This window comes from Myotis nattereri (genome assembly GCF_964212035.1).
Source record: "Myotis nattereri genome assembly, chromosome: 5".
Taxonomy (NCBI): Eukaryota; Metazoa; Chordata; class Mammalia; order Chiroptera; family Vespertilionidae; genus Myotis; species Myotis nattereri.
In genome coordinates this window covers 86,097,271-86,111,971 of record NC_138080.1, presented here as the reverse complement: position 1 = coordinate 86,111,971, position 14,701 = coordinate 86,097,271, and the positions used below count along the sequence as shown (strand labels likewise).

General features: G+C 41.5%; 1 protein-coding gene across 2 annotated transcripts in view; it reads right to left on the bottom strand.

The window, feature by feature from the left end:
- Positions 1-14,701, bottom strand: part of SH3RF2 (SH3 domain containing ring finger 2) — a 106,561-nt gene that overhangs the window by 73,517 nt on the left and 18,343 nt on the right. The gene's annotated exons all lie outside the window — the stretch shown is intronic.

The window sequence follows — 14,701 nt, the reverse complement described above, 5'->3', positions numbered from 1 at the left end:
AATCCAAGTGATTGGTACATTGGTTCATTATTATTATATTATCTATTTTTATATTTAGAAAATTTCACAATAAAAAGTTTTAAAAAATCGTAAGAGGGATGCCAGTGTTGGTGAGAGATGGGCAAACAGGCACTTTCCTTCTTAAATGTTGGGAGCTTAACATTTCATATTGGGAAGGCAACTTGGGTACATTGATCAAGACCTAAACTATGTGTTCCTTTTGACTCAGGAATCCTAGTTTTAGGAGTTTCTCCTGCAGACATATGCAAGAATCTATATAATGGGTTGTGAAGTGCAGGGTTTTTTATAATAGTGAGGAATTGGAGATAGCGTAAACGTCCTTTGGTCATGGATTGGTTATATAAATGATGGTATGCAACTACCGTGGAATGATACACAGTAGTTGAGATTTAAAGAGAATAAGATAGATCAGTGTGGACTGCCATCAGAAAGATGTCCATGATATATAGTCTTAGGTTAAAAAAAAGCAAATTTCAAAAATTATGTGTAGTATGACCCAATGGAAGCAACATATGTGTGTATATGTGTATGCATATATAGATATTTTGTTGTAGAAGCACAGATAAAACTTGGAAAAAAACATACATCAAATTGATCCAGGGAGGGGAGGAGCTTACAGCTCCACTGAAATGAGCATGAGTTGCTGTGTTATCTGTGGCTCTCGAGTAGCTAGACTCACATTGTTCCATGAATAATCAACAATTGGCTCTCCCATCAGACAACCTGGCTGCTATGGTCTGAATGTTGTGTGTCCCCCAAATTCAGTGATGAAACTCTAATCCCCAAAGATGATGGTTATTAGGAGCTGGGGCCTTAGGGAGGTGCTTAGGTCATGAGAGTGGAGCCCTCACAAGTGAGATTGGTGCTGTTTTGAAAAAGACCCCAGAGAGACCCATAGCCTTTTCATCTTGTAAGAAGACACTAGCTATGAACTAGGACGAGGGCTCTCATCAGAATTCATCCATGCTGGTGCCTTAATCTTGGACTTCCAGCCTCCAGAACTGTGAGAAATAAATTTCTGTTGTTTATAAGCCACCCAGTCTATGGCATATGTTATAGTAGCCCAAAGGGACTAAGACACTGGCCCTTCCTGCCAAAAGAAAACAAATGTTTTTGTGACAAGAAGCTTCATTCAGCACAAACTGCTGATCCCTACTTCCACAGGGGAGAGGTGTTTAAAAAATTCATTTCTGTCATGGTAGCTGCCAGTTACTGAGCAACACCCTTGGTCAAACACTGTGCTAAGAGGTCTATGCACATGTCTCTTACTCTCAGGCTCTGGAGTCAAACTCAGATTCTCCCACTTGCTATTTGTGGCCTTGGACTAGTTACTTCAGCTCAGTTCCCTCCTCTATAAAATGGAAGGAAAAATAGTACCTATCTCATGGGTATGCGAATTCAATGAGATAATGCATATTAAGTGCCTGGCACATATAATTGCTCAGTAAATGTCTACTCATTGTTTTCTCACTCCAGCATTCCTACAGCCTTATGTGGTCTAAATACTATTATGCATCCATTTGGCAGATGAGGAAATGGAGTCCTAGAGACAGTGGTGTGCTGGCACCAGGTCACATGGGTTTATGAAAGCAAATGTTAAATTATCACAAATTTTTTTGAGTTGGCCCACCATCATGTTGGTAGCTTGAAATTAGCTGTGGTGGGATGTGAGTATTTACACCATGGGAATCAGCAAACACTGCATTCCCTCCCTGCCCCCCTTCCTCCTCTCCCCCCAGAGCTGTTTGTTGAACATTACCAGCACACTGAGTAGTTAAGTGACTCGTCTAAGGCCCCGTGGCTGGTGTGTGGCAGAGTCTGGATTTTAATGCTGCTCTGCTCAACTCTAAGGTCTTAATGCTTGGATATACCTCATGGGAGGTTTATATACATATATACATATGTAAATCTCTCTTTAAAAGTCAGAGCACTCATCTCCTGGACAAAGCTAGTTGGATAATGCTTTTCAACATCATGTCCCTAGAGAAGTGGTTTTCAAAATTTAGGGTGCTTCAGATTTATCAGGCAGGATGTTGTTGAAACATAGATTTCTGAGCCCTACTCCCAGAATTTCCTATTCATTTTTTGGGTGGGGTTCAATAATTTACATTTCTAACCAGTTCCCAGTGATGTTGGTTCTACTGGTCTGGGACCATACTTTGGGATCTATTGTTCTAGTGCAAAAGCTGAAGCTTTGTGTTGTACATCTTGCCATAATCTTACCAGGTCCATGGCTTTAGCAATCCTCTCATCTATAGATGGGAAGGTTTAGGTAGTGATTCTAGGCCCTGAGCTTTCTGCTGGAGAGCGTTCTGGTAAGATGTCTGTGCTCCCAGCAGTTCGAGCACAGGAAAACAAGAACCAAATATTGGTGCCTCTCTCTAGTTGGCCTCTGCTTAGCTCTGGCCACTATCCCAAGAGCCTGAGCCGCTCCCCACATACAGCAGGAGGCAAATGAAAAAACACACACCACATTTCAAAGTCTATCTTTAAAACCTGGCATAAAGCTGCCCTATAATTATACTAAGTGAACTAGTTACAACTTCTCTTATATTGATGTAGGATTACTGAGAGATTGCTCACACAGTTCTGTGGAATTCAGTTAATGAAGTTAGAGCTTTTTAAAAAAACCACCTCTCTCTTCTAACCATTTCTGGCCTCCTAAATATTATAGGTAACAAAATCATGAAGGAAAAGGAGGTAGGCCCTAATTAATATTTCTGATCAGAACATGTTTACTACTTTAGAAGCACAACTTTCCCAGCCTAGTTTTCTAACTTAAGTATCTCATTTTTGCAAGCTCTTAGAGGAGAAAGCAAGAGGGCATGGAGAGACGTATAAAAACTCACCTGTGGACATAACTTCAGAAGAATTAGAGAAGCTAAGATGGGGATTTGGCTATACCAAGTTTGCACAGCTTTAATTCATTCTACAACAGTGTCCTACAAATACACCTAGCCAATGAAGGACCAGGCCAATGGACTTTGGTAGTCCCCTTTTATAATCCTGGGTTTGGGAGATAAGACAGGCATTCTTGGCTTAATAGGAACTATGGGCTTATACCATTTGGACCTGCTTTGATTGAGGAAATCAGAAAATATAATTCTGGGAATATGAATTCTGGCTGATAATTGGAATTCCAGTTTCTTGAGAGTAGGAAGTAAATCTCATTAATCTGTAGCCCCACATTCCTGAGCACATAATTAGAGTTCAATAAACTCAACAAGTGCTTGAGAATGACAGAATCTTTTGGAAAGAACGAGTCAGAACAATTTGCATTCAAATCCCAACTGTATTTTCTACTATTTGTGTTACTTGAGCAAGTCCTTTAGCTTCTTTGACATTCTGACCTGTAAAATGGGGATCAATCAGTCAACAAAATTTACTGAATGCCTGCGTGTGCTGATACTGTTCTAGACACCGGGGCTATGTCAGTGAACAAGGCGGTCAGAATTTCTATCCTCAAGGTGTATGTAATATTAGAGCCTATCTCAAGCTCTTATCCCATGGAAGGGATAAGGGTCAGACCTCCTACCCTATCATGCCTGTACCATTAACTAGCTGTGACATCTCGGCAAGTGAATGTAATAGGACCAGCCATATGGGAATGCTATGAAGGCCTCCACCACACATCCATCCTTGCCTTTGTGTATACGTTGAAAAGGCATTTCTTTGGGCAGATGAGTTACACAAAGAGGCACTCCTACAGAGGAGCTGATGTGGTCCCATTCCAGGGCTCGGTAAGAGGCTGGATTCCACCTTCAGTATACCTACTTGGCTGGGTACCTTGTGCAAATACATGTAAAGTTCTACAACAAACAGTACTTGACATAGAGTAAGTATTCAATAAATGATAGTGTTTATTATTGCAGGTGTTTGATAAAAATTTAATGCAAGCAAGGCGTTAACAATATACAGTTGATAATGAATAACTGTTAGTTCCTGTCCTCTTAGTACGCGGAGAAATAGTCAACATATGCATCACAACAAAGTATAGGTGATGGGCTAGCAATCAAAAGACTTGGGTCTGGTCCCAGCTCACCCATTGCTTGCCTCTAATTGCCCAGGTGACCTTCACGAAGCCTCAGCTTTCTCATCTGTCCATGTAATGAGGGTGCGGATTGGCTAGGCCATGTGCTGGAATTATGACATAAATGCATTTCACTGTAACATGTTCTTCCTTTGCCTAGTGTGTGTATAGACACATATGGGTATGAGACAGTCTCAGGAAAGTGGTGAGTGGGTGAAGGTGTCTTAGAGAGACTCTCTATTTCAACATGTTTTTTTATTATAAAGCACTGGTGGAGATGACGGGACTTGACCAACATTCACACAATGAGTAGCTCTAGAGCAGCGGTTCTCAACCTGTGGGTCGCGACCCCTTTGGGGGTCGAACGACCCTTTCACAGGGGTCGCCTAAGACAATCAGAAAACACATATATAATTACATATTGTTTTTGTGATTAATCACTATGCTTTAATTATGTTCAATTTGTAACAATGAAATTGGGGGTCACCACAACATGAGGAACTGTATTAAAGGGTTGTGGCATTAGGAAGGTTGAGACCCACTGCTCTAGAGGGTTTCAAGTGACCTTGAACTTGGATAACCATGGGGAGAACTGGCTAGAGAGCCTAGCTGTCGACTGGATGGCTTAGGCATGTGAGATTCTATTTTCTGTTTTAGGCTTGCTTGGGCTACCTGGGTGACAGAGGCTCAATCACTTCTGGTTAATTTGATCTAAGTTTCTATCCAGCTCAGATATTCTATCAGTCAGTGACTAATATCTTCCATTTCACATCGACTTTTCCAGTTAGAACAAGACTATTCAAATTCCCAATCAGGCACATGAATGAGGCATTCTCTCTCTCAATTTGGGGAGTAAAACTATTGCAAGGTGGTGTCTAAGCAGTTGGTGATTTTAGCTTATAGGCAAGTGCATTTCAGAAAATCCCTTTTTTTGTTTTCCCTTCTTAACTCCACTAGTTTGTAAAATAATAAAAGTCACCATTAAGTGAGTGTTTGCTGTGGTTCAGGAACTGGGCTAAAAGTGCATGTAGATGCATTATCTCATTCAATCCTTCCAACCAGCCTATGAAGCAGGTATTACTGTTAGTTTATAGGCAAAGAAATACGAAGCTCAGAGAAGTAGCCAACCTAAGATCACACAGTTGATAACTGGCCTCCTTTCTCTGCAGCATCGGGCCTTTATTAATGATTGCTCTCTGTGAAGCATTACGTGATTGGCTTTTCTGTTGTAGTTGCTTAATATTCCAGGTCAATTAACATTTTATAAATATTTGCTAAAACCCCACTATGTGCAAAGAAAGGTTCTTTATTGGTATGTATGCGAACTCTTACTAGAGCTGCAGTTATGCATTTATATATACTGTTCACTCTATTATAAGTGACATTTATTGGTCAATTATTCAGTATTGGTCAATATCTCATCTAAGTTTTACAACAGCCCAGGAAGAAGGTCCTCTTATTATCCCCACTTTCAGATAAGGAATGTGAGCTACAGAGCAGGGGTTTTTCTTTAGCCCCCAGCTTGCAAATAGCAGGGCAAGGCATGAGAACACAATGTCTTCTGTTTTCTTAGACTCTCCACTGAGGGTCCAGTGCTCTGCGTAAAGTCTGAACTCAATACAAGCTTATTGCTTGGTTAGACTCCAGCAGGGTTGACTGTGAATCATCGGATCAATGGTCTTACTCATTTCTCCCTCCAGGCAACGCCTCCTGGGGGGCGTTGTCAAATCAAATACATAGTGCAGGCAGCTAGGGTGGGCCCTGGGACTAGCCAACCTGCCTGCCCTGAATGGTGCAAGAGGGATCCAATTTCTAAACCCTTCCTTTCCCCCACACTGTTGTGAGTCATCTTGTGTCTGCATGAGGAGGCTTCCCATGGTGCCTGCAGTTGCCCCTTTAAGACATTAAGAGGGGAGTGAGGGGTGTGCCATGTTCAGCCATCCTTCTTAGAACAAGTGCTGGAAAGTTCTGGTTTCTGAGGACTGATGCCGAGCAGCACTTTTGGAGCCATCTTGTTAGAGTGGCTATTGGGAAAGTGAGCTCCAGTGTCAGTTGGGAAGGAACGAGTGCCCAGGAATAGAACGGGACATTGCAAATGAGCCGTGAAAAACAAGTGCAGGCCCTGGCCCAGCCGCCTGGGCCCAGATGCTCCCCTACAGAAATTTGGCAGAACGTGGGTGGAGGACGCTGCCTGGATGAGCTGGGTGTCTCTAAGGTCCCGGGCACAGCTTGGCTGTAGTATTTAGCTCTCGGTTCTGAAAAACTCAGGTGGGCCAGAAAAGGGTCCAGAAGCATGAGACTTGTCTATGGTTCCCCTGGCTTCAGTTCAACATCATGCTTTTCTAATTGGCTACTTCCTGTTGTAATCCATCCAATATACTTCAGGTTTCCTTATTGATTGCCAACTATTTTAGGAACAAATTTGCATTCGTTTGGAAACTGTTCTCTTTCATTTCTCCCTTTATTCTCCTTTCCTCTCCCCTTCGCTGCTCTCTTAAAATACAGCATAGTAGTTATATACTCGGGCTATGGAGTCTAATGCAAATGAGGATGAATTCTTGTTTTACAGTTTTAGACTCTGTAAACTTGAGGGACTCAAGTCCTCTGAATCCTGGTTTGCTCTTTTGTAAAATGGGAATAATAGTAACATCTACCGATTAAATAGTAAAATGCATGTAAAGATTAATTGGCACAGTACTTTGCATACAGTACATGGTTAATTAATGTTATGTATACATAGATACATTTTCCTTCTCTTTTTGTTTTTCGTTTCTTCTTGCTCCTTTTTTTCTTCCCTTTCCTATCCATCTGTGGCTGACACTCTAAGGTGAGTCCCATGATCCCCCATCTGAACAAAGGTGTTCATGCCGCTGTGTAATCCCCTCCCCTTGGGTGTAGGCAGACTTGTAACTTGTTTCTAAACAACCGAACATGGCAAAGGTGTGAGATGTCATTGCTGTGATTACTTTCTGTTATGTAAGACTCTGTCTTGCTAGATAGAGGTTCTCTCCCCGCTGGCTTTGCAGTAGTAAGTGGCTGTGTTAGGAGGTCCATCTGACAAGGAGCTGAGGAAAGTCTCTAGAACAGCGGTTCTCAACCTGTGGGTCGCGACCCCTTTGGGGGTCAAACGACCCTTTCACAGGGGTCGCCTAAGACCATCGGAAAACACATATATAATTACATATTGTTTTTGTGATTAATCACTGTGCTTTAATTATGTTCAATTTGTAACAATGAAAATACATCCTGCATATCAGATATTTACATTACGATTCATAACAGTAGCAAAATTACAGTTATGAAGTAGCAACGAAAATAATTTTATGGTTGGGGGTCACCACAACATGAGGAACTGTATTAAAGGGTCGTGGCATTAGGAAGGTTGAGAACCGCTGCTCTAGACGCTGAAGGTGGCCTTTGGCCCACAGCCAGCAAGAAGCCTGGGCCCTCAGTCGTACAGCTACAGTGAAGTGAGTTCTGACAACCACCTCAGGAGGGTGGGAGTGGATCATTTCTCAGCCAACCCTCCAGATGAGAACCCCGCCCTGGCTGACCCCTTGATAGCAGAGGATCCAGCTGGTTTTGCATGTTTGTGCATTGACTGCTCAGCCACTGACACTGTGAGATAAGTGTGTGTTGTTTTCTGATGCTAAATTTGTGGAAATTTGTTACACAGCATAGAAAACAAATACACCTTCTTTTCCAATTATTCCTTTATATGTATCACTGTTCATGACTTTCATAATTCTCCTGTATAGTATTAAATAAAAAAAATGTAGTGAAACTCATCCATATATCCCTTGCTGAAAATTTTTTTTCTTTACTTATTAAAAATTTTTGAAATATATTTTTATTGATTTCAGAGAGGTAGGGAGAGGGGGAGAGATAGAAACATCAGTGATGAGAGAGAATCTTTGATCAGCTGCCTCCTGCACACCCCCTACTGGGGGTCCAGCCTGCAACCCAGGCATGTGCCCTGCCTGACCAGAATCAAACCATGACCTCCTGGTTTATAGGTAGATGCCCAACCACTGAGCCACACCAGCCAGGCCCTTGCTGAAATATTTAGAAGGCAATTTTGTCTCAAGGTCAAAAACAAACAAACACAAATAAAAAACCAAAGACCAAAATGAGTTGGGTTGAACAGCTCAAGTATCCTTGGAGGAAGACCTAGGAGAGCTGCAGCCTCTCTTTCCTCCTAATGGGTCAATAGAGATTTCAGCAACTTCTCATCCTTCCTAAAAAGATGAATCCATTTTTGGACATTTCAACAACTACTATGTATATAATGGATAGTTTGAAGGAGTGAAACAAACTCAAAAGAGTTATTTTGGAGAGAAGCTCAATTGTTTTCAGAGCCATTGTCTTTCTTAAATGGTGTGGATGATAATGTTGAAAATGCCCAGTTCCTAAATGATCACATCACCTTTTTGCTCAGAACTCTTCAGCAGTCTCTCCACTGCTCCCAAGATAAAGTCCTGACTCCTTCATATGGCTTAAAGGCCGCTGTCTGCTTTTTCAACTTCATTGTTCCTCTTTCTTCCTCTGATGTTCCAAGTTCTCTCATTTCAGAAACTTTGCACATGCTGTTCCTCTGCTCTGAACCCTCCTTGTCAAATTTTTTAACTGGCTAACTCTAACCCATCTTTCAAGTCCCAGTGGAGATGTCATTCACTCTAGAAAGCATTTCTTGACTCCTAAGCATGGCAGGTGTTCTCTCCATGGGACCCTTTACTTCTCCAATCACAGCCCTTTAATTACACATTAAATGACTGTCTCACTCCACCAGAGCATGAGTTCCTTAGGGGAAGGATTTATATACCTTGTTTCCTCTTGTATCTTGCATGTCTTGGTGAATAAAGTAGCAAACAAGCCAAAATCTTGCCCCCATGGAGCTCAAGCTAGGATCAGGGTATTGTACATTGCCAGCCCCAGCTCCACTTTGGCACCAGTTACCTTTAAAATCCCTCTACCAACTAGGCCAAGTGACTTGCCATGATGCAATGTAGATATCCTCTGTATCTCCTACAAGGGTGCAAAGGATATAGGAGCCCAGAAGATACTTGGGCTTCCTGTGACATTTGCCCCTTGAGGCAGTGCTCAGGTTAGGGAAGGACTTCACAGCCAGTCCATGCCCCCTCCTGGCCCAGTCACCAGGGATTGCCCTGTGAATGGCACCCTGGAGCCTGGTCTACAGGGAGCAGTGGTGGTAGTGGTGGTGCGGGCCACATCCTTCTAATGCCTTTGCTTCTGCACTCATTCCCTTAAGCAGACAGCAAACCAAGTTTTCCTGAAGAGCAGAAATGGGGCCTTTGCTATTCTGATGGGATGCTGGAATAGTCCCTGTCCTCTCCAGCTACTATAATTAAAAGCATGACATTTCTTTTCCTTCCTCTTTCTGTCTTTCTCTCAGTTGGTGTTACTAGGTTTATTTATTTATTTTCCAGACGAACTGATACAAGTTAAATTAAATAGCATGCTCTAGGTCATCAGATAATGAGTAGTATAGAACCTATCTGGTTCTAAATCACAAGAAATATATTCTTTGAAGAAAGAAAGATCTGGGTTCACATCCCAGCTTTTCCATTTCTAGCTGGGTGAACTTGGCTCCATCTCCTCTTTAAAATGGTGATAATAACAATCTTATACAGTTGTTGTGGGGCTAAATGAGATAGCCCATATACAATGCTCAGAACTTGGTAAGTGCTCAAAATTGTTAGCCATTATCATTATCATTGTTATTACTTCTTTATTATTCCAAGCCTCATGCTTTGTCTTATGTCTTAACCTTGAGGATTGATCTAAGTCTGGCCATTCCAGAAATGATACCCTTGTTTATCCACACTCTGCTGGAGTCAGTTAGGACAATGCAATTTTCTTCTTCAAAACCGAAACACCTAGCACGTGGCTGGCCACAGTAGGCATCCTGGTCAATCCTTGTAGACTGACTGTCAGAATGATCAAACTTCATTTATCCTTACCTTGACCTGAATGGTTTATATTTCTGCTTGGCCTCTCCCATCATAGAAAACAGAACAGTACTGAGGAATGAACGCAGGCTTTGGAGCCATTTGCCAGCTAGAAGACTTTAGAAAAATAACCTACCTGTTCTAAGCTCTTGGACAGTTACTATGAAGGTTAAATGACACATGTGAGGAGCCCTGTACATGTTGATTCCTTCACTTCACCTCTTCCCTCAATTAGCTCCTATAACTAAAACAGTCACTTTCTGAGGCCTGGATTTGGAGGGAAGGAGAGCGGCAGACTATTTATTGGCTTTTTGTTTCATTTACTTACAAACCAAAAAAGCCTGCTCATCAGCTTGTGATGGGGAGGAAAGTTTCCAAGCCCAAGGGCTCAGTTTGTAGATGAAAGAAATACGACTTCTTGCAGAGTTCTCAAGTTCAGACACAGCCATGCAGGTAATATTCATAGGTTGTTTGAGGCTGGATTTCCAGGTTCTTACAAGAGAAAGTGGAGCCCAGGTCAAGGAGAACTAACCCGATGTAAAGGAAGCTTCGAGGCTAGAGACTAAGTTTGGAAGTTCTTGGAACCAAGTTCCCATTAATATTCCCTATGACTCAAAAATGACTCAAAGTTTCATAAAGAGATTGCTTTTTTCTCCCTTCTTTTCAAATGCTCTTGAGAATAATGTGGAGATCAAACTAAGAATAATGAGGAGATCAAATTTGGAACCATGTCACTAAAATCACATGTTCATTAATTATCAGAACGTGTCCTGATATATACCAAATCTATAAAGTTCACTTCCCTCTTAAAAAAATTTCTCCAAGCTCTGAACTCATGTAGTTTCTAGGGGACTGGAAAACTGAAAGAATATTTTTTTAAAAGTACATTCTTTATTTTTTTCTTTTTCTTTAATATATTTTATTGATTTTTTACAGAGAAGAAGGAAGAGGGATAGAGAGTTAGAAACATCGATGAGAGAGAAACAATGATCAGCTGCCTCCTGCACACCCCCTACTGGGGATGTGCCCGCAACCAAGGTACATGCCCTTGGCCAGAATCGAACCTGGGACCCTTCAGTCCGCAGGCTGACGCTCCATCCACTGAACCAAACTGGCCAGGTGAAAGAATATTTTTCGTATACTGACTATCTTTTCACATGGGACCAGTCAATACCCAGTAGGAAGGACATCAGACATAGCGTAGTGGTCAAGACCACTGGCTTGGGTTCAGATGATATCCAATATCAGCTGCAGCCCTTTGTGGCAGGGGGAATCTGGGCAGGCAAGCTACTCAATGTTCCTGAGTCTCAGTTTCCAGTATTTAAAATGGGATGATGACAGTAAATATGCCAAAAGGTTTGGCATATAAATAAGTTAGTGCAGGTAAAACCAACGTGAGCAAGGGCTTGGTCATGATTAGCCATCATTATTATTGGGCAATATGAGTAGATTTCTTGGCACCTGAATTTCTTCTTTCTTGATAAAGTAGACACTTTTCAGATTAAGGAGATGGGGAGGGAATACCTCAGAGTTCTGGGAGAACGTGCTCATGATATGCAGCCCTACCCTGCGACCCTGGTTATCCAGAATCCTGGGAACCACACACCCATGGTTTCCCTTTTTACTCCAACCTGCTTTGCCCTCTCACCTCTGTAGCTACATAAACCAGGTGGAGAATCAGGAGGTGTCGGCATCTGTCCTTTATCCCTTTTCATCACCAATCAGTGACAGAGGAACCTGGAATCCACCTGGTCCAATATGCCTATAGTGAGCATCTTTTGTTCCTCCCTTCTCTCCCTTCTTTCCTTACCTTTCGCTTCCCACCAACTCTCCTTTCGTTGAAATCCCATTGCACTGTCACCCCTGCACTGCCTACTTGATGATGGCATCAGAAGCCTTGAGTTCTTTCTCTGTTTTTTTCTTTTTTTTCTATAACTCTTTTCTCTCAATAGAATTCTAGATTCAAGGGCAGGAATTGTGCCTCCTGCTTCTTTATAATCTCCATGGGGTCTTGCTATCACTGTGATTTTTTTAAATCACACTGTACATTTTTTATTGTTGTTGTTAATCCTCACCTGAGGATATTTCCCCCTTGATTTTTAGAGAGATTGGAAAGGAGAGAGAAACACACACACAGAGAAACATCAATGTGAGAGACACATTGACCAGTTGCCTTCGTCGGGGCCAGGGATCGAACCTGCAACTGAGGTACATGCCCTTGACCAGAATCAAACCTGGGACCCTTCAGTTCCCAGGCCGACGCTCTTTCCACTGAGCTAAACTGGCTAGGACCACACTGTAAATTTTTAATAAACACTTGATGGCTTGATTTATCTGTTTGGCAGCAGCATGTATATATGTACACACCTTTGATTATGAGCCCTTGATATAAAGGATGTTCTAACCTGGGTGGGTTATCTGGCTAGACCTGAGAAGCAAATTTAGGAACCTGTACGTTGCACCCAACAGTTTTTAAAAATATATGTAGTTAAAAAGTAAAAAAGGAATATATCTTCTCTGTTAAAAAATCTAGACACTATAGGAGTAAGAGGAAAATATAGCCTCTTTTTTTGTTCTCTCTTCTATCCCATTTCCTGGTCAATACAATCTCCATCTGCAGTTTGATATATGTGCTTCCGGATTTGTACTATCCAATACTGTAGCCACTAGCTGGCAAGTCCAATTATAATATGCTTTAAATAAAATAATTCACTGGTTTTCAAAGGCCTAGTATGAGAAAAGAATGTAAAGTATCTCATTAATATTTTTATATTGAGTACGAGTTGAAATAACATTTTGATAAATTGGATTCAATATCAATATTAAAAATTAATTTCAGTTTTCTCTTTATTTAATGTGGCTACTACAATTTTAAATTATATGTGTGGCTCATACCATATTTTTATTGGAAAAATGTTCTAAATTTTTTTTATGCCTAAGCAAACCCATATGTACATGCACAAACACATATGTAAATAATTTTAACAAAAATATGTATGTAGTACATGTTCTGCAACTTTATTTTTTCGTTTTGTTTTGAGCCAGTCACCCAAGCAGGAATCTTAAACAGTATTCAGCACAAACTAAGACTGCTGTTCCAATATCATTGTTCCAACTGCAGATTTTCGCTCTAAGTATAAAAGCTGAAGCATTCTTATTCCTTTGAAGGGTTTTTATTTATAAAGTAATTACTTCTCTTTGTTTCATGACTACCCATCTTATCACTTCTTCATTTCCACCCATAGAGTTTGGATTGTTCTGAGTGCCAGAATTATATCTCATCTTTCTCTTGTGTTCCCCCAGCATTTGGTACAGTACTGAATACAGAATGTGTGTTTTAATTCTTGTGCACTAGAACCCCTGTCTAGAGAAGAGAGTTTTTATTCAAATCACTCCCATTGGTCTGAAAATAACGAAAACAACAACAGCTAACATTTATTGAGCATTTACAATGTGTTCAGCATTGTTATAAACTCATCACACACATTGTCTTCCTTTATTCTCCCAACCCCATGAAATAAGTGTTACTGATTCCACTTTAGTGTCGAGGGAATTGAGTCTCCAAAATAGATCTCAAATATGTCACTTCTCTGTCTCCACGGCCACCATCCTCTCTCTTTGCCATCCTCTCCTATTAGGCCTCCATTTCCACTTAGCCCTCACTCAGCCCTCACCAAGGCAGCCAGAGTGATCTTTAGAAACACAAACTAGATCATACCGTCCCCATTTAAAACTTTTTGGTGGCTTCCCATTGTCCTTAAAGCTGATTGGGTCCCTGCCTCCCTTACCTCTCCCCTGTGACTCCTCTCCCATCCTTCACTAGGCCTGAGGTGCCAACCTCTAATAGCTCATTCTCCCACCTCAGGACTTTTGCACAAGCTGCTCCTTTGCTTCAGATTCTCTTGCCAAACTCTTTAGTTGGCTTATTCCAACGTATACTTCACTTCCTCAGAAAGTACACTTTTTTTTTTAATATATATTTTATTGATTTTTTACAGAGAGGAAGGGAGAGATATAGAGAGTTAGAAACATCGATGAGAGAGAATCATCGATCAGCTGCCTCCTGCACATCTCCTACTGGGGATATGCCCGCAATCCAGGTACATGCCCTTGACCGGAATCGAACCTGGGACCTCTCAGTCCGCAGACCGACGCTCTATCCACTGAGCCAAACCGGTTTTGGCAGAAAGTACACTTTTAATTATGCCTCTCTCTTCAAGAATAGGTCAGAGCTTTAAGGCCTTTTTCCTTACTTTCCAATCACACTTTAAAATAATATATTTCTGCCCTAGCCAGTTTTGCTCAGTGAATAGAGCATCGGTCGGTGGACTGAAGGGTCCTGGATTCGATTCCAGGTAAGGGCACATGCCCAGGTTGTGGGCTTGATCCCCAATAGGGGGCGTGCAGGCGGCAGTCAATCAGTGATTCTCTCTCATCATTGATATTTCTATCTCTCTCTTCCTCTCTGAAAACAATACAAGTACATTTTGAAAAATAATATATTTCTGTGTGTTTTACTATTTGACATTTTTCTGCTGAGACTACATACTCCTTAAGAGCGGAAACTGCCTCTACCTTTTCCTCCACTGTGTCCCCGCTAGGCCTCGTCATCTGCCTGGCGTATAAGTAGCTGATAAATGAATGTTTGCTGAAAGGATGAACTGATGCTTAGGGTAGTCAG